Genomic DNA, 12,056 nt, shown 5'->3' with positions numbered 1-12,056 from the left:
GATTGAACAATGTTTGGGGCGAAAAGCAGATATATATCGATCATCAACAACGGCACGCTAAAACAATGTCGTACTTAAGATATGCTTTTAACGGCGAAAGAAAAGGAAAAAAAGCAGAGAGGGAGAGAGAGAGGGGTAAAGAAGGAGAGAGATCGGCCTAAAGAGATGCATAAACCAAATGATTTGAATATCAGGTGATAGTTTGAAAATTTCATTTAAAACGAGGCTGAATGACCTGCATCCATCTCCATTATGAGAGCTACTACGCGCGCGCCTTCGTCTGTTACAATGCAGACATTAGTCTGGATATGATTTATCGACCCATTTTAAAGCTCCGTTACACGCGAATAAAGGGCATTTACCGCTGTTTCAAGTGTAGGTCGGTCGCGAATGCATTAATATGTATGTACATACTTACTGTGCTGTTAAAGACTGTTAATAACTTCAACACGCCGAAACGATCGATAGCGAAACTCACAAATCAACTCTACTGATAATCTTCAGGGGATAAACAGTTAAACCATTGAAAAAATAAATACTTCTTCCAGCTTTCTTAATTCTCTTTTACGATCTCAAATAAATATTTAATCTTTAATATTTTGTAACTCGTTTGTTTTATTTTATATCGAGAATGTGTTTCTCTGCTCTAACACTAGTTTTAAGAGTCCTATTTTCGATTTATTTTGTATTTATATATTTTTTTCTAATTCTATATGCATATTAAAAAATACTCGTCTTGTGACATATCTTTACTACATATATCTTTAAAAAAATTTACAAGATATTTACATTTAAAAGATGTTCTGCAAAGAAGATTCCAATATAAATTTTAATTTTTCAGAAAGAATATGGATACAAGTAATCATTTTGTGAAAAAAATCATCATTGCTTATTGTATTATGCAAAAATATTTTTATTTATTTGAAAATAAATGTTTTTAACTAAATTCTATATCCCAACGAAACTTGATCAACTTTACCAAGTTTCAATTTAATAATTTTAATATTTACTCTTTACTTTTAATGTTGCGTGTGTGTGTGTGTGTGTGTGTGTGCGCGCGCACGTGCGTATTAGTGACGTTCTAGTTATAAATTATCGATAATATTTATCTTAAATTATATCACAATATATAAGGATCTTATTGACAGAAACATAAGGATTAATGCCGCTCACAACCCATTTGTCGTCTTTTAAATTACGTTAACTTATTAAATTTTCATCACGTACGTGCGACGTTTAGCACTAAACGTGCTCATCTAATTACGAATTTTATTTTTCTTGCAAAGATCGCGTCCTGTGTTATGACTGAAAAATATACGACCATATTTAGTGTTAAATGTGGCCCGTGAATATGAGCCTTTGTTTCGGTCGGTTCACGTATACTGTAACCTGCACGCAAAATTGCCTTGATTACTTTAACAAGTACGCTTTTAACGTGATACAGGGGAATAGCGCCATGTAGAAACCTTCGCAGATGTTAAAGAATTAACGAGAGCTGTTACAACGTGTTCGCATAGCAGTAAAAGGTTAAATGGAAAGATGATGAAGTATGAGGCCAGCAGAACGACAGATCGTGAGGCAAAACAATGTATATTATTCCATAACGAATAAAAATTAAATTTTAATCTTACGTCATAATATTATATTTGCTAACAATATGTTTTCAATATTTTAGAAATATGTAATAATTGACAAGGAAAATATTCACGATTTATTCACTTACACAAACACACACACACAATTATCTATTTAAAAGATACAAATACAAACACAGACATAGCCTTTTAATAACTCAGTTGTTAATTCACTCAAGCAGAACAACAAGTCATTATGAAATGATGTAAAAATGACTCCCAAATAATCATTAAAAATCATTTTTCAATCATATCCAATTTATTTTAATGTCCTTTTGACGTTATCATGACTTGTTGTTCTGCTTGGGCACAGTCTTTGGAATCAAAAAAGTCAATTATTACGTTAATGCCTTCAATAGATTTTCTTTATTGTTAATCAATTATTTTCGCTACATAGCTCACCTACCGCCCTCATACTTTTTTATTTTCTTTTTTTCTTTTTAGTTGCCTGCAGCGGACGTTTAGCCCTTGATATTTACTACATCACTAACATTTCCACGAAAAAGTAGAGTATCTCATTTATTTCTTGCAAATATTTTATAAGAAATACGCCCATGTATTTACCGAAAAATGTAATGTATACTAATGCAAATCTCTGCAAACGGTTTATGCTTCCTTTTAAGAAATATAATATTATATATACATATATACGCACACACATATATTGGTTCTCCTATCCTACACAACCTTATTATTAAATTCACGTTTTATAAAAAAATATTCAGCTATTTTTAAAGGAATTTAGCACATATAATACATACCTATATTGCTAAAAAAAAACAACGCTATTTAATCATATAACTTTTTGTTATAAATATAATATTGATTTTAAAAACATTGCGTTATCCAACTTTTCATCTACCAAAAATTATATATAAAAATTTTCAATATAAAATATGATATATTATAAGAATGTAGAAGCCAGTATAATAATATATTCAATTATGTAATGATATCATCACTTTATAATTTCTAACATGACTCGTATCAAGTAGAATCGCTAAAATATAAAACTTTAAAAACACGGATCTACAACTCTACTTTAATTTCCTCTTTCAAAGTTATTACAAAATTACATATTGGCACAGTTTATTAATGAGTTTACCGGCAAAAATATTATGTAAAATTGTTTTCAAAGATACGTAAATATATATTTTCAGGCATTTTCCGGATTGTATCCCTCGCCATTGTGATGTATAAATTATTCTGCTCACATCCCGAAAGCGCGGAAGTGATTTATACCGGTAACTTATAGGAGTACATATTATTCTTGGTTGTAATATCATGCTGTCAATATTTACGACTGGCATCAGACAATGTCTCAAGTCCGCAGTAATTTAAATTTTACGTTATCTTATACAACATATATAATGGATGTATTTTACAATATTCTATAACTGACAATGAGATAGTCAAATGCTAATTTAACAAAATTTTTTTCTCTTTAAAAATTTTTATATCAATATTTTGTGATTGATTGCGATATTGCGTATAATGATATATTATTTTGAAATTACTGCAAATAAATCGAAGAAATACAAATATAGTAGACAACTAAATTATATATATTCCTACATTTTTTAAATAAATTTCTGATATCATAATTAAACATCATTAAACAAATGGCTTTCATTGCTGATTTGTTCTATCTATCTGACATTTATTTAGAACATCGGCAAAGCGTATAAATTTGATCTTGGAATTTATCATTTATAGCTGCACAAGTGATCCCTTCCAATTGTTTCCAAATTAATAAACCCTAAGTGAAATATAATTAATGTATGCAGATTTTGACAATGCTAACGAAAAGTTGGTGACATCTATCGTTTCTAATTTGAACGATATCTCATTTAGTCAATAACACTTCGAAATCATATTTACGAAACTTCAACAACACTTTTCGTTGTAGAAACAATCGCCGATTGGAAAGCGATAATCCTCGTGAGCGAAGAATCGGCATTTCTCGAGCACGATTTCGCACCGGATATTTCGTATACTGTAGGTATACTGCGGATTACTGGAATGATGGCTACGCCGATAGCTTTTTCCGGTTTAGTCGGACTGTACGCGTCATAAATTACCAGCTATTTCAAGAACTGCTACGCGTAGATTTCGACACGGGCAGGCAATCTCCTTGGTATATACGGCACTTTCCACCCTTTCATGTTCTTACTCCACATCTTTACATTCAATTCGCAATCCGTTCAATATCGCAAATTCGAAACTGTGATGTGGAAATGAGAATATTACTCTTGATTTTAAATAAATCTTAATATGAATTATTATAGGCACGATTTTTTTTAATAAACAAGAAAACAAAAACGATAGATATTATCAGTGTAATAACAAGATTCTTTATAAGATTATACATAGAAAAACAAGAATATTAAATAGAATTTTGATTTCATCCATTTCTTCTTGAAAGTATCAAGATGCAAATATAATATATTAATTCATTGTAACCATGCAGATTTGTCGCGTTCTCAGTATCGCGTTTTAAGAGATGTCTTACACTCAATTATCACAATTACAAACACACACACACACACACACACACACACACACCGGGTGTCCTTAAAATATGGCATCACCTATCCTGAGCAGATAGAACGGACTAAATTAAATCAAAAAGTCCTCTACCATTTTGCGATTTTCACAATGGTTAACAAGATATTAATTACTAAAAATCGCTAAATGTTATTTTTTAATAATTTTTTTACTAAAGTTGATAGTCTCTTGTAATTTTTCTGTAAAGTTGATAGTATTTGAGTAAAAAATTATTGAACCAATATTTAGCGATTTAGATTTTAGTAATTAATATTTCGTTATCGTTGACCATTGCGAAAATCGCAAAATGGTAGAGGACTTTTTGACTCACTTTAGTCCGCTCTAACTGCTCAGGATGCCGTATTTTAAGGGCACCCTATGTATGTATATACAGGGTGTATCAGAGTCGTACCAACTTTTTACCTTATGAGAAAATTATCGACTTCATACCTAATTGAATTAAAACGTGTGCAATCAATTATTTTCTCATAGGGTAAAAAGCTGGTTCAACGATTTTAATTCACTCTGTATGTATGTGCGTGTGTGTGCGTGTGTGTGTGTATGTACATTTAACAAATTAATGTGTTATTAAACAAAAGAATGTTTTCTATTCTATTAATAACTCTGACAACGAGGTATTCGCAAATCGTTACTTGATCGCGTCTTTGGAAGATCAAAATGCTCTCAGATTTTAAATTCTAATTCTCAAGTAATAAAAGGATAGGAAGAACATTAGAATGACGAAGTTGAGAAAGTTCCTTGCGCACTTAGCAATGGCGAGTCATTCGAAGCACACCGACTAAATTACTACAGCAATTTTCGGAATTAATGTCTGCAAACGATAAAGGAGGCGTAGATGAGATAAATCCTTTTAATTTACCGTAACTCCATTTCTAGCCAGAACTTTAGCAGATGGGTGATTACGATGCATATGTTACTAACTTTTAACATTTTATTATATTATATTTTGACATTTTACTCGATAAGATAATAGCTCGATCCGTCCATCATTGTTCGATTACAAAGATTTCAATGAGCATTATTGCTGTCATGTTGATTTATTAGATTCATTATCGTTGTCATTGCATTAGTAATGATCCGATTTAATGCATCGATCTCGTCAGATCATTCGATGCTATCAGACGCGCGGATGACGTGCGGACCAAGTGGATAGCTCTGATAAATTACAATTGCGCGTTCTCTGCCGCATTTGATCATGTATTATGCAAATTTTATCCTGCCACTCGATATAGTAATAATAATACCATAAAGAATTTTAATAAACTATTTTTTAAAAACAAAGAAATGTATGGCAAATGATTAAAAGAATAAAAACATATTCCTTTACATAGTTTACATTATTATACTTTTAATGAATGTAAAATCGAATTTTTCGCCATTTGTCAAATTTTAGAAAACTATTATAATACTAGGATATTATAGTGGTTCACTCAAAGCTACAACGATCAACACTTACCTTAAAAATGTTTATAAAAATTCCAGGTCAGCTACCAATTGTGAAACTGCACCAGCGTAGAAAATTGTATTTTTTTGCCGTGTTGCGTTAACAACCACTATAGCCTGTAGTAAAAAAAAATATATATAAAAAATTTTTTAATTCTAAATTTTTGTATGAAGAGAAAATAATTTTTAAGGCTTAAAACATATTATATAAATATTTTTATTATTAATATTATTATTATTATAAAGTTATATTTTATAATAAAAATATGATATATATATATATATTATATATCATATTTTTATTATATAAACGTTACAAATATTTAATTTAAAAAATCGCCTAACATCAGAGTTACGTAATGCTGTAACGCTTATATATATTTATTGTTTTTTTATATTAATAAACCAAACAAGCTATGATGAACGAATAAACTGTTATTTTTATGTATTCGCAAGATTTTTTTTGTTGTAAGGTGATGTTTCTATTGCATTCGGAAAAATAATCGCTAAAGCGATTTATATCAATGAATTCTAAATCAGATAAGATAATTAAATCGCACATCAGATGTAATTGTAATTGAAATGTAACAATGATATAATACTTATAAAAGTATATTAGTAATAAGATGTTCTTTAAAGATATGTTCCTAACTAGTATCCATATATGCAGATTAATATAAAATTCAAATAGTGTTTTGAATAGTTTTTACGATATAAAATTATTAATCTTCCAGAATTTTTCCAGAATATATTAATATATATATTAATATAGATCAAAATATTAAACGCAATCTTTCTTTAAAGCATAATTATAGTCGCTAAGTAATATTTATCTAATTTAAGTCTGTTAAATTAAAAACTGTTTTGCTCGATTTACACAAGCAAAGGATTATTTATACTAGCTGTGAACTGTTAACTTAACTGTTAAGCTATAAGAAAGTGACCATTCATAGTCGAATGTAAACAGAATAATCGATTTCATTCTCCTCACATTCGACTGTGATTGTTATTTTCTTATTATAACTTTTATTTAGGTTAACAGTTTACAGTCAATATAAATGATCCTAAGAGAATTGAGGTAATGTCAGAAATGTCAGAATAAAGAATCTTATGTAAAGAATTATAACTTCCTTATAAGATTGTATAACATTTATAACTTTAAACATTCTTCGATGAGCATTACTTCTCAATCATCCCTTCGATACCCTCGACACGAACTCTATTACCCGATATCAGATAAAATTCCTTTCATGACACGCGTACGTAGCCATATGCAAGCCGAGGATGACATTTTGCTCGTTCAATATCGCCGACTAAAATATCCTTGTAACGATAGGGATCGACGGCAGGACGTCAGTGTTAAAGTAACTCAATCATAGATTTACATATTTATTTGACATGCAAATTTTTTTAATTTTATAAATTTTTCGATAAGATTGCATATCTAACCCAAATGATGTGATTAAATTTAAATCGATGCAAAAACACGTTACTCAAACAAAAAATAAATCAACAAAATATTAAGCTAAGAATTAAGATTAGATCTTACATTCTTATTTGTAAAAAATAATAATAATGTAGTAAAACATTAAAATTTATTCAAAATTCAAATTTAATACGTTATCAATTATCATGTAATAAATCTTAAATTTAAACAACCACATTTTTGCATACATTGTACAGAATTTAAATAGTTATTTATAAGCATTAAACTGTATACTTTGTCATACGTTATTCATAAATTTAATAACATCTTTTAACTGACTTAGAGACGGTTGCTCCATCTTTTGGTAAATTTTACCTGTTGGGTAAGCAGCAAGATTATTCAATCACATGCGTGGATTAGCAGATTTATCTTACAGGTAAAATTTACCAAGGTAGAATAACCGGCCCTTAAAAGTATTAATTATCTATATTATCACATAATAATCCAAGCTATATATGTATAATGCACAATTAGAAAAAAAAATCATGCTAGTCAGTAAAAAAAAAATTACTTGCCATATACAGTTATATTATTATATCTATTTATCTAAATGTCCGTTGATCGAGAAAGATTGGGTCGATAAAACTGTAGCAAACATACGGAAAGATTAACGTGTCCGTTGGGTCTACATTTTATCTAAATGTATCTTCTAGCGCTGAATTTGCAGTTTCACGTAAAAATATGAAAGCGACAACGAAATTTAACACGCCCAGACATTCATTATCCGATATATCTCTGACACATCATACTTATCCGTTTAACTCTAACATATTTGTTGAAAGAGATTTCAAAGATTTTATTATTATTAAACTTCGAAATTTATTGATTATAAAAAAACCTTAAACAGTATTTATTGATTATCATTGATAACGGAAATTTTTTTCATCTTTATGCTTTGTCACAAATTTTCGGTAGTAATACGTAAAGGAATTTTCCATTGTATTCCAACGAAAACATCACGAACGAACAACTTGATCAAGATTGCATATTTTAGCGGAAATTTTATTAGATACATCGCATCTCTGGAATCTTCGACACGTAGGAGAAGTGGAAATTGAAGTTCCATATTTTCTTACTCATCGTTACCTTCGATGAGCCGATGCTGGCGCGAGAATAATTTAAATAGGAAATCGTAATGCCGCCGTTTCTCACATTTTATCGCACGAGACTTTATTAGACCAAGAGAAAAAGAAGCCTACAACGAAATCTGATAACTCTTAATTTACGTAGAAACGAAATGTAAAGAAGTAAAATTGAGCTAATTTAACGAACGGAGGATAATGAAATTTAAATCTCTGCTCGTTTTCATCATCTGTCGAATTTCTTCTCACAGAACGAAATAAGATTTAATCTCTCGTTGCCGAAGACTTAAATAACACTGATTGTGAAACAAGAGACACGTCTCGAGATCTAAACATGACAGTTGTGGCAATTTAGCCCATCAGAATTAAAATAAAGATTAATACAACGTTATCAACTCATGTAATCTACGTATTATATTCTCGAAATGTTTTTCGAATAAAACAAATCCAAATATTTGCCAAAATACATTATAGTTCCTGTACATATGAATAATGAATAGTATGTGAATTATACAAAAATAAAAATGAGAAAGCATACAATAAAATAAAACAATAAATAAAAATTCTTCGCCATTTTCTATATCTTTATCAATTTTTGTACTTGTAATTTAGACATATATATATGTATAATTAAAAAGATTATAATCTTATTTTTATTCGTTAAAAAATTTGTTCTATAGATATATATAAAGATAAAATTTGTTGTGCAAATTAACTTTAAAAATATATTTCACAAATAAAACTATCGCTGAAATATAGGCTTGAATTGAGAATAATTTGCGCGCAACTATCGATCCAAAAACAAATCTCTATAGAAACAGAAATAAAGAATTCAGCTACAAATGTATATAGTACTATTTTTATTCTTTATTATTTTTCTTGTAGATAATCGAATGTTGCAACTTATACATCCGATTTCATGAAAATTGTAACAAGTATTTTTGTATTTTCGAAATGATTGGATAAAATGCAATAAAAAATACTCTTGGAATTTCGTTTCAAAAAGGACAAAATGTACGCGCATACACATATACACCTATATACATATATGTATATATATTCTGACGTAGCTATAGTAAAATCGATTAAGAAGACTTATACGTGAAAAAATTGGATATCAAACTTCAGTTATGTCACGCACAATTGCGAACTTTGATTCTTGCAAAACAACAAATATTCAAAAAATCTTCGAAAAATTCATTTGGCTTAAATTACCAAGTAAAATACATTTAACGTAACGTGAAACAAAATTTATATTTTCGAAGTTCGAAAATATCACAATTGAAGAATATAAAAAATTGTATTTGTTTAAGTTTCTGCGTGAAAATAATTCAGCATCTAAACTGGTATTTTACAAACTCTATACATTCGATTATGTATACGATGCAATTTTCTTTGGCACTATAATCTGCAGCAGCTGCTTGCAGTTCTATTTTTATTAATCGAGCAAGTTGTTTGGGCTTAAATTATTTAAATTAGCATATATAATAAGAGTAAAGCCTCAAGCTCGACGAACAGTCGATTTCGAAAACGACTTGGCACCCTTGGAAAATAGTTATTTAATACGAAGTACACAAGGTAGTAGAGTGTGGTCTAACCAGTTTGTTTGCCAGACTCAGACCTGGTCAATTCTCGAGGGACTGATTTGTCAGTGGCGAAGGTGGTTTTCCGGTTTTCTCACTATGACCACATCGAAATATTGTATCCACTTTATAACGTTTGTAAAGTTGACACTATAGAGCTATTTGGGTAATGGGAAAGATGATACTGTCTTTAAAATGGAAATAAAGATTATTGATTCTTCTTCAGAATAAGAATGTTAGAATTAAAATAAGAATTAATATTGTCTTGAAAATTAAAACAAGAATATTGTCTTGAAAATAGAGATAAAGATTATTCATTTTCAATGACGTCCCAATCGCAAAAAAAAAGGAAATAAATGTCAATTCTTCGCTTAATGTTCATTTATATAATATAACTGCATTTTTATATAATTAGATTTATAAATAAATCTTATTTTAATCTCAATAATTATTGCTCTCAGAAATATGAGATTTTATGTAAAAATTTTACTACTTTTGCAGGAATTAATACATTAATGCCATGTTTATCTATCCGCTAAAACGAGATAATAACTCCATTATATCGCATTGTATTAAATATTAAAAAGTCTTTTTTGATATGTACCGCCAAGCTATAAAAGAGCTTTTATCTATATAATAATAGAATTTCGGTAATTCCATTAAAAGTTAATTTGAGAGAGCCAGCAGTAAAAAGCTTTGCATAGTAAAATAGAATATATATGTTGCTGTATACATATCATTTTAACAACTAACAAATTCAAAACTTTGAAAACTTGAAGTTGTAGAAAATATAGGTAGCTTAATACTTTGTTGTTTATGTTATACAAAATGACATAAGTATCTATTTTATTTAGTAATTAAGAAATTATTATGTCTTAAGTAAATTTAATTAAATCTTGGTATATTATGAAATTAATTTAATCTCTTTGTCTCTTCCTCTCTGTCTCTGCATTTGCATACAAGTATGTAATAAATTAATTATTTTAACTTGAATATCACATATATGTACACACACACACACACACACACACACACACACACACACACAAAATATATATATATATATATATATATCGTATATATATATATCATGATACAATATTGCAATTAATATAATTAATAAGTTTCAATACATCTCATTTAAAAAATATTAATTAAACTATAATATAAAAATTAAATATAATTATAAATCGTAAAGCAAATTTTTGATATTCGATTTATATAGTGCACAATAATAGATTTCAAAAAAGTTTGCATGGAAATAAGAAAAGTACCACGATTTATTGCATAGTAATTGAGAATCGCAATTCAAAACGGCGCACCGTCAGCCGCTATCGATATTTTATGACTTCACTCTCTGCACTGCGTAAAATATTTCATTACGTGACCTTAACTATATCAAACGCAAGGCACATCGATGGAATGACCGAGACGAATTAAACGAGGGCGTGTTTTGGTCCTTTGTGTTTTGCGCCGCGAAAATAAATCTGTGCAATCGCTATGTATATAAACACACGTAACAATTGGTTACTTATTTATATTGATTATAATTATTACATTATATTATAGGACGATAAAGTTTCAGTTATCAAAATTAAAAGCTACTATACAATACGCAATATCAAATGTAGAGATATTGTATAAGATAAATAAACCAGAGACTTATACACGGCCTAGATTTATCTCAATTACTTCATTTTATTTTGCTTTTATTTATTTCTCTCTTCCCTCCACCCTCCGTTTATAGTGTTAATAAAGGAACATATATATATATATATATATAGATAGTTTTAAAAACTAAGAAATCATTATTTATATTTAGTGAAAGGGCGTAAAAAGAAATTGCTCCACAATTTGATCAATGATTGTTAACAAATTTTAAATGTTATATTCCTTACCTTTTTAAAAATCGATAAAAATATTAATTTTCAAATCACAAAGAATTCCTTATTCCAGTAACTCGTTCTTGAACTATCATTCAAGGTACATCGTTAGAAAAATTTAATTATTTGAAAGTTTAATATTTTTTCCTTCTTTTGATAAATTTATTCGGTTTGCCGACCACCGACCCAGTTGTATACTAAAAAAACAGTAGGATTACCAACTCTACAAAATCGAATCTATTTGAACCTATTTCAGGTTTGAAACTCTCATCATTGAAGACAGGTTGGTATGATTAGGAAGTTACCAACGCTATTTTGTTTCCCTAGCCATTTTGTTTCGGCGCTCGATAGAGGTCGTCACAGAGGGAAGCGCGGCA

General features: G+C 29.0%; 1 long non-coding RNA gene across 1 annotated transcript in view; it reads right to left on the bottom strand.

The window, feature by feature from the left end:
- LOC147909792 (uncharacterized) overlaps positions 1 to 11,976 on the bottom strand; it is a 114,362-nt gene extending 102,386 nt beyond the window's left edge. The window contains exons 1-2 of the long non-coding RNA XR_015545241.1: positions 11,695 to 11,976; positions 5,659 to 5,762 (exon numbers count right to left, since the gene is read on the bottom strand). This is a non-coding gene — a long non-coding RNA (uncharacterized LOC147909792). The remainder of the gene's footprint in view (positions 1 to 5,658; positions 5,763 to 11,694) is intronic.
- Between the last annotated feature and the right edge of the window lie 80 nt (positions 11,977 to 12,056).

The sequence above is a fragment of the Acromyrmex echinatior genome, chromosome 5 (assembly GCF_024713525.1).
Source record: "Acromyrmex echinatior isolate Ae372 chromosome 5, ASM2471352v2, whole genome shotgun sequence".
Taxonomy (NCBI): Eukaryota; Metazoa; Arthropoda; class Insecta; order Hymenoptera; family Formicidae; genus Acromyrmex; species Acromyrmex echinatior.
The sequence above is the reverse complement of the archived record's forward strand: the minus strand, read 5'-3'. Positions and strand labels throughout refer to the sequence as shown.